At 40.0% G+C, this 16,484-nt stretch overlaps 1 protein-coding gene across 3 annotated transcripts in view; it reads right to left on the minus strand.

Moving 5' to 3' along the window:
- The window catches only part of EPHA3 (EPH receptor A3), a 217,397-nt gene that overhangs the window by 63,409 nt on the left and 137,504 nt on the right, over positions 1 to 16,484 (minus strand). The window lies entirely within an intron of this gene.

Below are 16,484 nucleotides of genomic sequence, written 5' to 3' on the forward strand. Positions count from 1 at the left end.
CATTTTTAGAAAAATCTTTTATCTTAACATGTAAACCACATGTGTTTATAAGTTCAACATTGTGCTGTCCTAATAAAAAGGCTCAAGCGGGTCTAAACAATTTAATTTTAGCTGAATCCAATGAAGGTTTTACTGTTCATATAAAACTAGTTGCACTTTACAGGCATTACATATTTGCATGTACTAGCCAGGGGCCTTTCTGCTTGGGTTTTCATTCCTGCAAGAGAACTTTCAAAAGCCAGGAAAAAGGAAGTTTTAATTAAACTGTTGAAAATTCATTCTGTGTTTGATTTTGCTAAACTTTCATCAAAACAGATCTTTCAGTCTTGAGTCATAATCTGAATGATGACATCCTGAGTAGAACATCTAGAAAGCTACATACACCCGCATAAGCACATATGTATATATACACTTCCACATTTGTTCTGCGTTGAAACACATCCTCTGAGAAGCATTTTCACATGTCACATGGTTCGCAATAGCTTTCTGAGAAGACAAAAAAGTTGCAAATTTTTTTTTTTTTTTTTTTCCCCCCAGCAGGAAGAATTTATCTTGAATTTAAATTACTGAAATCAGATTTTGGTGGGGGTTTTTTGTGGTTTTGTGGTGTGTAGTTTTGGGGGTTTTTTCAAAGTAGAATGGGAAAGAGCCTTTCTGTTTTACTCAGACTCACCACATCTATGCTTGCTGAATGGCTGAAAAAAATTTGGGCAAGGTATACAGGACTGGTTTGTAACAAACATCCTTCAGTAATTCCACTTGAATTCCATTCAGGCACAAACCAGTGCTAGAGCCAAAATACAAAGTAGTTAGCTGGCTGGACTGATCTACTGTAGCCAGCTCTATGTTAACTCATATACCCATGCTTGCTGCTTTTATGCTCTTGTAACTCATTTTTATGTCTTCTTTTTAAGTCAAGCTGTTCATCTCTTTCATATGCGAATAGATTGCCAAGCCCAGTACCACAGCTGGTAACACTTCCCATTAAGGTAACATTAATACAGATTTTATGAATAATTAATATATGATTAACAGAAATGGCTTTTCCCCTAATAAATTATGGTAATTTGTGCTATAACACATTCTCAGGGCAGGCTGAAATAATCTTATATGCTCCAATACAGATGTGCTTTAAAATAGCTTTTTTTCTAACACAGTATTAATTATTTTGAGCTCATTTACACACATCTCTGCAGATGCTACCAGTAACTTATCTCACAGCAGTTTATTAGAAAAGGGTCTCCTCTGCAGTTATCAATAACATTATAAAACATTCATATACCTTTTCTAATCCCAAGAGTTCCCAAAGCTGTTTAGAAATTATACATCCAAAGTGTCTGGAAAAGACAGCATCCCACCACATGGGCAAATGAAGGAGAGATGGATAATCACAGGGAACAGAACGTTTCAGGTGCTTTAATCCCAGACCTGAGTTCTGCAACACCGTGCTGCCCACCAGGACGCTCCAGCAGCTACAGAACCACTGAGCTATGGAAATCATGTATTGCAAATCTGTTTAAATCACCATTTTATCTTAACTATGTGGCTTACAAAAGTTACCTAGTTTTAAGGCATTACTCTTCAGTGCATAAAGGAACAGTGTGTTCAGATATTTCGGTGGTCTATTTATTTCTACGGGATAAACCACACTATTTGTGTTCAGAGAGGAAGATATGTATTTATAACTTAGTTTTACTTTTTAATCTTGCATTTTTTTTCATCTTGTTAAACTATCTTGTATATCATCTGAGAATTTTAATGTTGAAGCACATAGGATGCTAAAAATAAAGACTCAACATCTGAGTATAGATTACATAATCTTCCTGCTGTTCCCATCATCTCTGTGTGTTCGCTGTGTCAGGCTTACAGCTCTTTGAAGCACAAGTGAAACAGAACTGTGCTGCTCCTGGGATGATTTCAGCACCGGCACCCTCCTTCTGCAAAACATGGAGGAGAAGGGAGCAAGGATAAATCTTGAAGTGAGCATCCTGACAGCCTGCCTTGCCGAAGCCCTGCAGATGGGGGCAGGGAAAGGAGCCAGGATCCTGTGCCTGGAGGGGCTGCCATCCTGCACAGCCCCTCACAGCTGCAGCAGCAGCCTGGCTCTCCCCAAACCAGACTCCGCTGTATGCCGAGACACAGAGGTGGCCTGGCTCTTCTGCTCTGCCCACTGCCCTGCACAACTCTTTACTGAAGTGTTTCTTTGCCTATGTCCAGAACTGACACCTCTACTAACACATGGGATCGACTGATTAACAGTTGACCAAGATGAGGTAAAATGGTTTGACCAAGATGAGATAAAATTAAAAAATTACCAGCATGGCACATGGTATAACCTTTCTTTGTTGGTCTGCAAGAAGCTGGACTCCTAAAATTTTAAATCTTAATGCAATCTTTTTTTTGTTTTCTGCTATATCTGTTAGGTAAGTTAGAAAAGTGTTGGCAGTCCTTGAACCCTAATTTAAGGAAACATCTTGTTCAGATGACTTCTGAATTTATGCTTATATCTACTGCAAACAATGGATTTACAATACAGTAGGATTAAGTAACCTATAAGTATGTATTGCCTCGCACAGGGACAGTCATACTACAACAGAGGTGCCTTCCTGACCTATGGCCCTAGATCAGTTTGTACCACAGAATTAATTTCTAAGCATCACTAGAATACAATGTAATAAATCAAAACTTCTAAACTATGTTCTAAATGGTGCCTAAGCAGAAGTCAGACTTAATTTCCATTTTGTAACACAACTAATCCTCCTTTCTCACCAGAGTAGCTCAGTTACTGTATTTCACTTAGAAGAGTCTGAAAATCCAGCAAAGACAGAAACCACAGTTGAAGGAAGTTAACATTGTAAACCATCAAACAATGAAGGCATCACCGTGAGCAGCAATGCACATAGTATTTATTATTCTGTAGGACAAAGAGAGAGCCAAGAGCTTCCTGTTACCTGAAAACCATTAAACTACAATAGGATGAGACTGAATTCAAAATCAAGCTACAAAAAGGAACAGAACTACTTTGCATTTAGAACAACCATTTTTCATTGCAGTTCCAGGATTCTCTTTTCCTAAATTAAAAGAAAATTAGATTGTACAACAACAGAATGCTAGAACAAATATTTTAAACATCTTCAGTTCCCACTGACAAAAACAATTTTGTACCATGGATTAGCAAATAATGACACATAATGAAGCTTTTTAGGATAAATTGAAGTTTTCAAAATTATATTAAAGTATCAGTAGGAACACAAAGTTAGGTCAACTTAAATATAATTTAGAAAACATGCATTTCAGGGTAAAACTTAAGGAGAGTACTTTTTTAGACTAAGAAGTTGAATGAACACTGTTTAGGTGATTTTAGGATAAATTCTGTGGCCTGTATACTTCTATGTATGTTCATTTCTATTGGCATTTTGATTAATGTATTAGTACTCGTAACTTCTTCACTGAATAAGAGTTGGGTTTTTTTATGATTAACTTTAGGCTTGTGCGGCCATGCATGAATAGGTTTAGTCTCAACAGCCACATGCAGTGCATATAGAGGCATGTTTCTGCATCAGATGGTTACTATTTGTCTGGTACTACAGTCTAACTGGTTTATGACTAGTTTAAGCAGTTAATATGAACATTCAAAACTCCCTAGAGTTACAAGGGGAAATGTACTTTGAGCGCTCAGTGTTGTTAGGTAGCATTTGTGACAACTGGGAATGTGGATGTTGAAAAGGTAACAAACGCAATGATCCAGGGAGCTTAGACTCACAAGTGTAAAAACCTCCTCAGTCATGACTATTAAAGGTGCAAGCAAATAACATGAAGGATCTATCAGAGGCGACAATAAAACTCTGCTCAAATTGATTTCCCAGTGAAACTGACCCCAACAGATCATTTGTTTTCCTCCAGTTTAATAGCAGCTGTATATAAATCTCCTTATTGACTTTTTCCTTATTCCTTGGTTATTGTTTTCATATGTGACTGGCTTACAGATGTATGTATATACTGGAAGAAAATTCCCTGTCCTGTGACAGAGAGAATTCACTATTAACTTTGGGAAGCCATGTGTGTACAACTGCTGAAACATTTAGAGTCCTGTTGTTTCTTGCTTAGGTCTCTAGATCACAAATTAAATTTCAGGGAAGGATTTCATTCTGAAATGGCCATGGCCTGATCACTTCCAGCTTTTGCTTGCAACCAGCTATCAGCATCAGAGTAAAATATTCCAAGCTCGGCTGAAAGATGGTGATCAAGAACATACCTGAGCCAGCAGAACTGGCTGTATTGCCTAAATTGCAATTTCTTCGGCACTGCTGAATAAATGGAAGGCTTGTTGCTTTTTCTTTCTTTAGAAAACTGATGTTTTTATTATTTAATCATAATACCATCATCTGATATAATGTATATATTTTCTTTAATGTCTATGATGCCTCTAGGAGTAATGTGGAACAAGAACAGTAAATAAAGATCATAATCTGAAAATTAAATCTGCAGCCTCTGACAGCAGGATCCACTGGGACCCAAACCCAAATCTGGAAGTCTTAGAGGACCAGTGTTCAAACCACAAAACTATCATACAAGTCAAGGTGAAAATACCAATGTCTGAATGAACAAACTGATCTCTTGCTTAGAGGGAGTTTCTCTAGAAAACTGGAGTCACACCCGCAGAGTCAGGACACATGAGAGATCTCACCCCAGCAGTAGGTGCCCATGCACAACTCGGTCTGGCACTGCTCATAATGCTGCACATACACATCTCACTCAACGCAACAACAACCCAATGTTTGGGGTTTTGTGAACCTAAGTAATGACTCACAAATCAGTATAACGACATCACCAGGTCATGATCACATCAACATGATGCCTGTATGAACTGCTATGCTTGTCATTGGATCCTTTACATCTTCAGCATCTAGTCTGTGGATTAATATTGAAGGGGTTTATTATGGAAGCCACAGAAAGCAGAAGTTGCGCTATTTTAAACCTCTGCTTGCATTACTATTTACTTTCTCCATTAAGTGCAGTTAAAGGCACTGCCTCCCTCGTGCAATTGTGCTGAAGCGAGGCTGATCCCACAGGCACATTCCAAGAAGGCTCAGTCAGTGCTCCCCAGGTGCCTCCCAGGAGGCAGGAGGAGGAGAGGAAACTGTTACGCTTTAACAACACTTTGGAAACCTGCTAAACCCTACACGCTCCTCTTCCAGATACAATTACCCACCTCTTCAGCGTGCATGCAGACACAGTCCTTTGCCCTTTAATCTCCAGGACACGTAGTTAAACTAGCACAGTACCTGTGTTTGTGTTCCTGCACGTTTTCCTTGAGCTGAAGCAGGCTCAATATATTTTTATGACTTGGGCTGTAAAATGTCATCTGATTCTGTAACATCATTAGGCGACTGTCAGCCATACGCAACGCACCTTCCCTGTTGCCAGGGACCAGGCATTAGGGAGCCCAGACTCCCCAACAGCAAGAGGCCCAGGGCAGCATACATGAGCCTCGCAGCCGATCCAGGCTGGATCCTCGTAGAATCCAGTCATCATAAGGAAGTGGGTGAAAAGGTTCCCAATTTCTGGGAGAGTGCTGTCAAGATCCAGGCACTTACACACATCAAATGTGGCAGGAAAGAAATAGGACAAAACTTAAAGAACAAATAGAAGCATACTAACTTTGGATGAAGCAAAGCTGTGGGGGAGCTGTGCATGTTTTTTACCAGAAATAGGACAGTTTTGAAGACTGATTTTTTCATGGCTATTTTAATGGATGACTGCTTGCATTATGGCAGAAGTACCCAAATGCATCTGGAAGCTGGTGGACTCCAGCCTGTGGTCAGAGACTCCAGAACGGCTGCAGGCATTGCACAGGTGCTGTGAAGGAAAGGCGGCAGGGAACTGGAAAGGGGAAAACAAGCAGCTTCAGCAGGAACTGCACTAAAAGGCAGCTGCTTGATTTCTCTCTCAAGTGCGGAGAAAGGCAACCTTCTGGGCAGCAGCTGTCACTGGACAAATGATTATCAGAGCTCATTTCTCACTCTTACAAATAAATTCTAAATTAAAAGCAAACTTCATTAAGTGTTGCACATTAATGTTCTCATTTCTCCCTCTCTTTATTAAAAAAAAAGATAGTAAATGCTTTCCACAGAGCAAACAAAATGTTAGACTAGCTCATATGTTTAACACGTGTGTAATAAATCATGGAAACGCCATGTCCATTTGGGAAGTCTCAGGCTGCACAAGGCACTCGCTTCAGAAACAAAATTATGGTGCCATGGCGTTCACAGCTGTTATTTCAGAGAGGAGACAAATGCCATATATGCTTTCATAAGGATTCAGCCCAAAGGTACTTGTAACACAAATGTTATTCTTTCTGTTCTCTTTTTGAGATGGTGATGGTGGGAGCTTTGCAATACTTCATATTTTTCACAGAATGTGTTTAAGACCGTATCAGTTTAAAATAAACAGTTTTGCTTTGCCTTTCCTACCCTATTGTTACATTACTTTATAGGATATTAAAGCCTCAGGCTTCCTGGTGTGAAGTTTTCAGAAAGAAAAATTTATTCGCTATGCACGTAACGTCAACTGTCAGGTGATGAGTAGACTTTCTCTTTCTGTGAAAGTTTAGTTATTACCTCAATCAGAGAAATCCCATTCATAATTTAAGAAATATACTTCAGAACCATCTCTATTCTAGAAATGCCAGTATCCAAAACTGGAGAATACAACTGCCCTCAAATAAGTAATTTATGATAAAAGTATTTCTCTCTTTTTAAGCAATCACCAAGCACTCCTGAACTGGTCTATCAGTAAGTTCCAGCAATCTTTTCAACCTGCTCAGAACACTGTGAATGGAAACAATATTTCTCAAACTTCTTGTCCTGTCATTCTTTGGTAGTTTCACAGATGGCTTTCTACCAACTGCATTTGCAAAGGTTAACCAGGACAGAAGAATGTCTGATGGAACAGACTTAAAAGTTGATCACATCTCCTTTCACTTTCTTTCAGATTTTGAGGTGATTTAACTTTTATTTTTGTTTGGTTAGAGAGAGTTTCTTTACATATAGAAGCATAGTTTACTGGAAGGAATGTTAGAAATAAAACTCTTTCATATGTATTTTTCTGTAGAATTAGACACTCCAAGAAAAGCAAAAAGAAGCAAAGAAATACAAAATATTTGAGGGATTTCTGGTGTCAAGCTTACAAATTCTGAGGACACTCCCTTCACAACACTGGGAAGTTGGAACAAATGAGAAGAAGCAAATCCTTTAATTTTCAGAACAAGTTCTACTGGCCTCATGAGCAGGATGACCTCAGTTTCAGATCAGCTTATGTACTTGGAGTGAGTAAAACCAAAGGTTCATGTATATGAAGACTGTGACATGCAGGGGTGCATAACTTTGAAACTATAATTTGGGTTTATATTAAAGTGCTTCTAAAAATAATTACTACATTAGCAATTCCAATTGACAGGAATTGTCCCCAAACACAAAGAAACAAGTAACATTTTTTTCCCAGCTGTCCCCAGCCTGCAAATTGTCTAGACAAAATAACTTCAAGAAGCAAGGAAGTTGATACCTTTGTTTATGATGAAGAGGAAATCAGACTATTTCCCTCAGTGATTACTGAGGTTGCTAGCACAGATAAGGGAAAGTGAGCCAGAAGTCTAAGGACTATTATTTAATTGAGTGCTAAGCACCCGGTTTACCTACTTTTCTTCCTTTTTATTATTTTACCAAATCAAGATCACAGAATCACAGAACTGTCTGGGTTGGAAAAGACCTTGAAGATCATCCAGTCCAACCATTAACCTCACACTGACAGTTCCCAACTACACCATATCCCTCAGCGCTATGTCGACCCGACTCTTAAACCCCTCCAGGGATGGGGACTCCACCACCTCCCTGGGCAGCACATTCCAACGCCTAACAACCCATTCTGGAAAAAAATACTTCGTAATATCGAATCTAAACCTTCCCTGTCACAACTAGAGTCCATTACCTTTTGTCCTGTCACTTGTTCCTTGGTTAAAGAGACTCATCCCCAGCTCTCTGCACCCTCCTTTCAGGGAGCTGTAGAGGGCGATGAGGTCTCCCCTCAGCCTCCTCTTCTCCAGACTAAACACCCCCAGTTCCCTCAGCTGCTCCTCATAGGACATGTGTTCCAGACCCTTCACCTTGTAGCCCTTCTCTGGACATGTTCGAGTAACTCAATGTCCTTTTTGTAGTGAGGGGCCCAAAACTGAACACAGGAATCGAGGGGCGGCATCACCAGCGCCGAGTCCAGGGGTCAGATCCCTTCCCTGTCCCTGCTGGCCACGCTATTGCTGACACAAGCCAGGATGCCATTGGCCTTCTTGGCCCCCTGGGCACACTGCTGGCTCCTGTTCAGCCGGCTGTCAATCAACACCCCCAGGTCCCTCTCTGACTGGCAGCTCTCCAGCCACTCCTCCCCAAGCCTGTAGCGCTGCTGGGGGTTGTTGTGGCCCAAGGGCAGCCCCCGGCATTTGGCCTTATGGAAACTCCTGCAGTTGGGCTCAGCCCATGGCTCCAGCCTGTCCAGGTCTCTCTGCAGAGCCTCCCTACCCTCGAGCAGATCAACACTCCCACCCAACTGGGTGTCATCTGCAAACTGGCTGAGGGTGCACTCGATCCCCTCGTCTAGATCATCAATAAAGATGTTAAACAGGAGTGGCCCCAAGATAATATATTAAATGAGAATATAAGAATATAAAAGAAGAATATAGGATATTAAATGAGAATCCACATGTAGCCTCATGTTAAAGACTGAAATAGAATTAGTAGAGAAAACCATTATCCACTGATTGCTGAATACAACTTCACTATGACCTCCGGAAAAGGCAGCTAAAAGCATTGAAATTGAAACGTTGGCTGAGCCACAAACTTCACCTGCGAACTTTCTCTAAGGTCATGAGCATTCACGTGAGGACTGTGTGTGCACAGAGAGACCAATGTATGTCACAGACTTTGAAGCCCCAGCAGAGCTTCCTTGACGTTCAGGGAAAAAGGGATCAAAGGCTTTGCAGGCAGAACGTCTCTAGCTAATAAAAGGCTATGCATGGAGTGACATTGTTAAAACACTTCCCTTTTATATCCCTAAAGGAGAAGTTTTATTGAGTTAAAATAATCCTTGAATAGCCTATGGGCCAAACTGTAAAACACATTTGAAAAGCGTAAAATTTTTATTTATGCCAGGAATGTTTGAAACTCAAAAGATAAATGTCATTCAAAAAACCAAGCATGTCCTAGGTATTCAGTACATAATGGGGCACAGCTGTAATAACAGTCAATGAACCAGAGACTCCCTACATCATGTCATTAGCTCACTTTTAATAAGTCTATCTTCTTGTCCCTTTTATAAGGACCATAGGGAAAGAAAGAAATATATCATGCACCAAACATCTGTGGCTTTCTCAAACTGTCTCTCTTAGAAGACAGATCTACTTAAGGGACCTGTCTTGGGATACAGATTGTAAAGTGCACACAACCGTTCCTAAATATGGATTTTATTTAAACAGGGAGCATCACACATCATTTGTGAGTTGCTGAAGACAGTAAAGTCTAGCTTAACAGAATAACGGCTGAACACATAAATGGCATCCCCATTCCTGCAAGTAATCAAAGACACGTATTGAAATAAAGCTTGGTGCTCAACTTGGTGCTGAATTTACTCCCTTGAAACCACAGGTTTCAGTCAAATAAAATTCTAGTTCTGAGGAGGTTTTAACAACTTTTCCTGGGAGAAAGTGAGTCTTTGCTTACAATGGCATTATGGCATTGAAAAATTTACTGATTCTTGCTCCATTTTAAATGTTTATCCCCCAACCTGAAACTAAAGGATGGCTTGAAATTTTCAATCTGCAAATGACACATGCAGATCGCTATTAAAAACCAGCTATGTTTTTTTGACTCTTTAAGACTCTCCTCCCAATAATCCCAATTTCTGTACCTATTAGGCAGTTTCATTATGAAGCTTTTTTGAACAATATTCATCCTGGCCCCTTGCAAAAACTCTGTAGTACCTTATCTGTTACCTTCTTAAACAAAACTGCTAGATTTGACAGCTAATACATTTAAGAAAGAGACAGAAAGAGGTATAAAAATTAATTTGATTTGATGTAACAGACTGGGCTGTGTGCTTATACCTGAAGAAAATATCTGGTCGATGTGTTTTTATCACATTGTTATTCATAAAAAAAAAAAAAAAAAAAAAAAAAAAAAAGAGAGTGAAAAATGGATTACTGAGTCATCTTCCAGACCTTACACTGCCACAAGGAAGTGCACATGCACAGTTACTATTGTAATCATCTCTTCTCCTAAAACCCTTTTCATGGATGGGTGAAATGATTAAGCAAGAAGATTAAATGGGCTATATGAACAGTTCTGCTTTGTGGGTTTTAGAAATACAAAAGATAAAAGGAGAAGACTGCTGATAATCAAACTACTGGTCTTCTAGGGAAGCCTGAGATGATATAGGGTATATCTGGGGTTTTGTTATTCTTTATACTTTAACTGTGTGTGGATGCCTCAGTTTGGATTCAGAGGTGGTTATTTTCTTTAAGCTTCCTAAATAGAAAGAACTATACAGAGAAAGGAATCAAACTTTTACAAATGCACAACTGAATCATGTAGGGACCAAAACTCAGGTTTAGGCACTTTTAAGCACTTAATTGAGGAGCATAATCACTTTCCACAGTTACTAGGAAAAGACGGATCTCTAGATAGAATTTACCCACAAAAAGCCTCCTGTGTTTCCTTTGCATTTCTTTCTACAGCAGGTAAGTAGAGATTCCTATTTATACTCCAATTTTATTTAACTGTTTTGCAAATATTTGAATCCTGTATGGATTGTATGGAAGAGCTGGGTTGAACTGAGGGCAGAATTTGAGGGGGGTCTCTTGTTACCACATGTCCCCTTTGTTCCTCTCCTGTTGCCAGGATATGTGACAGCACAAAACTCTCTGGAATCGATTTAGTACTGACACTGGCTTATTGTAGCTGAACTCAATTGCTACCACCATTCACAGCTGCACTGTTGAGACCTTGGTTTACAAGGCCTTAAGTCCTTAAGAACTAATCAAACATAAAACTAAAACTTAAAGCCATTACACTGTGCTCTTTTAGTGATTAAAAGAAAACAGTTTATTATCAAGCAGGCATGTAGTAAAGACCTGAGGTATGGAAAAAAAAAATAAAATTTGGACATCAGCGCAGGTGTATATTGAATACAGAAAATGTAATTCTTTTCACCAAACTTTGTTGCTAATAATTATTTTGCTGGAACCCTGGACACTGAATCATATCAGAACTAATAGAAGGGGTAAGAGCTCAGAAATATGCACATACAAAGTTGGGATTTGGAGACAGAATATTCAGTCTGACATGGAGTAACCTGCTCTATTCAGGAAAATGGTGTTGCACAAAGAGGGTCACAGACAACCCCTTCTGCCCACCTATCCTGTACAGGGTTTTGATTTGCTCATTCTCTTTGCTCTGCCCCTGTGGACCCTCTGGTCTAACCTAGACAACTGAATTTGCAACCCTACACGGTGACCCAGACCCATTTGAATATGGTACATGGAAATTAAAGGTAAAAATGTAGACAAGCTCTCTTGGGACCGCAGTTCATTTTCTAGAGCTTACACAGTTCTTACAGCTAGGAAACCCAAAGACATCTTCAAACATACATTATCTGTCTCAATAGCAAAACTGTACTAGTGTAGCGTAAACTTGTTATTATATAATTTGTCCAGATCAGTTCAAATCCTCAAATAGGCACTCTTCCTTTAGAGTTTCCAATTAATATAACACGAAAAAGTAAGAAAACCTCCTAATACTTACAGTAACACAAGTGTGGCTATGCAGAGGTTTGAAGCAGTTTAACTGAAATGCTCAAGAGCAGTTTAAAACTGCTTCCCCCCATAATGAGGTATCCTAATATTCACATGGGGAAAACTAGTTAGTGGAAAGTAGGTCTCAGTTTACTCATTGCTGACTCCAAGGGGATTTATCATAGCTGTTTCCTATAGTACCACAGCATACAATAATGCTGTACAATACACAGATGAATAAGACTGGATCCTGCTGTCTCTCTGATGAAAAAGCTTAGGAAGGAGGTGGTAACCCACAGGCAATTTAACTAAATCAAATCTCTCTCTCTCTAAAGCCATCTAGTCTCGTGGAGATACTCTGTAAAATAAGCCAATCCTACTGCAGTTTTCCATATTCATGTATGCATAAACTTTATGTGCTGTGACAAATGGTAAGAGTTTTGAGGTTATCATTGCTAAATAGCAAAGCAAATAGATACAACAATACTCTTCTTAATTTCTTTGAAGCAGGGATATTGAGGTTTACATCCTCTCTGCACCCATTGGTTTAATCTCTCTCTCCAACCCCGTTAAGTGTATGGGGAGTTTACTCCCCCAGATTTCATTGAGAAGTAGTTGCTACATGGATGAAAAGGCCAGAGTTAAAAGAGGACAGTAATTACTGAACAGTCCCTTACCTGGTCTCCTTCCAGTTGCCATCATCCTCTTTGCACACAAGCATCATGCATGGATTGGGGAGGGAATGGGTCTCTGTAGTCCACCCCTCTGCTGAAAGCAGGGTCAGTCAGAGCAGGTTTTCAATACCTCCACAGATGGAGATGCCACAATCTCTTCGGGCTACCTGCTCCAGTGCTCAATCACACTTGGAGTAAAAAAGGTTTATTCCTACATTTAAACAGAATTTCTTGTATTTCTGTTTGTGATCGTTACCTCTTGCCCTGTCACTAAGCACCACTGAGGAGAGCCTGGTTCTGTCTTCTTTACATCCTCACATCAGGCCTTGGGTGTAAAAACATTCATCAGTGTGTGAAAACATACATTGATAAGATTCACCCGAGCATCCTCTACTCCAAGCTGGGCATTCCCACCTCTCCCAGCCTCTCCTCATATGACAGATGTTCCCCTTCCTTAATCATCTTAGTGACCCTTCACTGGTCTTGCTTCAGTATATCCATGTCTCTCTTGTACTGAGTGGGGGTTAGTACAAGAGAGCCAAACAGCACATGTGGCCTCACCAGTGCTGAATGGAGGGGAAGGATCACCTCCCTCGACCTCTTGGTACTGCTCTTCCTACTGCAGTCCCAGATGCATCACAAGGACCTTCAGGTTCTTTTCTGCAAAGCTGCTTTCCAACCAGTCAGCCTTTAACATGTACTTCAACAAGGAGTTGGTCGTCCTCAGGTGCAGGATGTATTCAACTACAGGAATGCTAAAACAATACGCTGGAGGAAAGTTTAAAACATTGAAAATATTGCTATTGAAAATAGCATGCTGGAGGAAGCTCACCAGAATTACACTCTGGAAAGTCAGGAAAATACAAAATCTCTAAGTTTCTTCACAATTCCAAACACCTGAGTGTGGAGGAAGTGTCCTGTATCAATTTTACACATCATCTTACTCAACCCTGGGACATAGACCTAGACTAAGAATTCTTTACAAATGAATTATAACATCTTCTCCGTGTAAAATTAGAGCATTTAAAGGTAAAGCCAGTGAATGCTAGTTGCTTCTGACTTAGCTCTTAAGCAGTTACATAAATTTTTATCATTAGGTATGTGCTTATATCAAATAGATTTGTATGCATTGTACTTACACAGACACAACATTTATTTGTCAGATAGGAACTGCAGCTCCCTTCAGGAACATAGCAAATTTTATTTGTTATTGCTTATTTTGGGACTTCCCCAAGTTTCAACAAGCTGAGGATTCTTTCAGTATTTGTTTTGGTTAACACAATAAATACAGTGAGAACTGTATTTATTAGACATGCCACTATCATATTTTTTGTATGAGTTTATAGTTGCTAGAATGAATACAAAGCTAAACAAAACTAAGCCGATTTTAGATCAAACAAACAGAACCATCTCACCAGATCTGCCTGAAGGAAAGCATGGGGATGGCACTGCACATGCTGGGAGACCAGTGGGATGGCCAAGGCTTCCTAAGACCTACTTGATAGATCAATATCTGCTAATGGTACAGATTTCTGCAAGTTCTGAAAGTTCTCCTCGTCTTGTCTAGATTGCAAAGATCACTGCAGAGAACATGTCTGTTTAAAGTCAGTTAGGTCCTTGGTTAAAATATTAATCTTTTTGCTCAGCATTCCAGAGTCATACCTACAATCTGTATGACGGCAGAAAAACTGTTACTTTCTCATACAGCAACTGCAAAACATATTCAACTCGTGTATATCCCTGACGCAATGGCTGTGTTTCACATGGGAAAACCTCCTCCTTCATTTTATGTAAGCTGATTACTCAGTAGTATGATTGTGTTGTCCCTACCAAATCTTAGTCTTCAGTGAATTCCACATCCTGTTTCCATTTAAAACCTCCTTGGGCTCCAGTGTCTCTGCTTGCTACAGTCCAAAGGTAGTAAATGCAGAACCGCCCTGACCTGGACTGCATGTCTTTTCCCTTTGGGTTGCTTATAAAGCTCCAAGGAACAGACAACGTTCTGGTCTTTACAGACAAACGCATTTAAAAAAAAAAAAAGCCCATAAACTGTGTTCAGAAAACCCGGTGAACCTAAAATATCTGTGCCCAGACACCTGATGACAGTAACACCAAGCCAGGCAGCATGGCACGGCTGTCAGCCTCTCTGCGTGGCACATTCACAATTAGCACACCACCTCCAGGGGTACCAAATTCCACACCCTCTCCTGTAGCAGCCAGTGACCCTTTTTAAACGGGGTTGATTGGTGTTACTAGGATATAACATCTGCATGGTGCAACATACTGACGTGAGGTGAGCAGCAGCAGAATGTTTCAGTGCAATTAGGAGGCGGCAACTGATGGCATGCATTACCGTGCAACCAAAGAGGATGATCAACAAACGAAACTAAATAGAAATGTGTGCCCTTTCTCTTTTACTTCCACACCAAAGACAAAAACTTACAGGAATTAGAAATATTGTGGTGTCATACTTGTCTGGCCATATTTTGAAAGAGACCTTTTTTTTTTTTTTTTTTTTTTTTATTCCAAGTTGTCTGCTCATTAACCTTCGCTGGAAGGGAAGGAAAACAAAGTGCAATAAGAGCACAGAAAAACTCAGGTCAGAGAGTTGGAAGAAAAAAACCCAATCCATTCTCTGAAATGGTTATGAATTTCCCTCAATTCAGGGGACTGGATCTTGGCTTTACAACAGTTTTGTACTGTAAAATGTATTATCCTTCTTGCATTCACAGCACCAGCAGAATCAGAGTCTGGATGTTTCAAACCTTGCAAGTGACAATAAAATATACCTTTCCCTTACTTCTAGACCAGGTTTTAAAACTCTCCAGGAAAATCTTATTAAAATTGTTAGTTACATACTCAGTCACTGCAAAGGTATCAACAAATTTTTCAGAGACATATAAGGTGACCCTTTTTGTGTGCATATATCTGTGTATATGTAAATTACAAATATGTGTATGCATGTGTGTATATGATCTGTTTACATACAAAAATGAAATTGCTGTGCAAACTGACTGACTCCTAACATAACAGTTGGATTTATTTTAACACGCTCTGGCAGATCTCCCAATTGCTGCATTACAGAAAATTAGTACTCTGCACATTCTGACCTACTAGGCTGGTGATGGATTCATAGGCAGAAATGCCCATGTGTACAGTGAGAAATATGGAAAGAAACATTTGTTAAATTTTCAGCAGGCCTTTGGAGCTCAGACACCCAGCAAACATAACGCCAACTGATGCATGTCCTGAACTGAGTTCATATGAAGTAAAGATGTACAATGTCTGATATTTACCACCAAAAGAACTGACACAAAAATCACATTTTTGTCATTAGAAAATATAAACCACTCTGTAATTCTGCCTCAGGTTCCTGGAAGCTCACATACTTGAAAGCCAGTGTTTTGGGTGGGTGAGGAACATTCTGCAGAACAGCTTTCACTAAGCTGGGATGGGCCATGACAGTGCTTGAAAAAAGCACATGGAAACCGAAAATCCAAGATTAAAACTGTAACTTCATCATACCCATTGCAAGGGTACAGGCCTCTCAACTCAAGGATGGCAGAACTGAAATAGCCTGGATTTAGGAGAGACTAAGGAGTTGGTCCCTGGGCTGTAGGGACCTTCTATACTTCAATCCTCTCTCCAAAACTTCATCCTTCCACAGGTTGGCCAGGGGCTCTTGCTGTACTGAACTGTATCACCCCATGTGACACACCATCCACAGAACCACCTTGCAAAGCAATATCCTACTTCCTCAAGTCCAGCAGAGCCCAGTCATTTAACCAAAGCTTCATAGAACTGGCAGATGCCTTTGTTTTTGAAGGAATGCACCTAAAGTCAGACAGCACATGTCCTAGAGTCTTGACTGGCTTTTGGAACCTTTTGGTCTCTTCCTGATCCAGCTCAACAGTGCTTTAATTATTTTTCAAAATGCGCCTCCCCCCCCCCCCCCCCCCCCGAGAAGAGATATA

The sequence above is a fragment of the Athene cunicularia genome (assembly GCF_003259725.1).
Source record: "Athene cunicularia isolate RWA chromosome 1 unlocalized genomic scaffold, athCun1 chr1_part1, whole genome shotgun sequence".
In the NCBI taxonomy this organism is placed as follows: domain Eukaryota; kingdom Metazoa; phylum Chordata; class Aves; order Strigiformes; family Strigidae; genus Athene; species Athene cunicularia.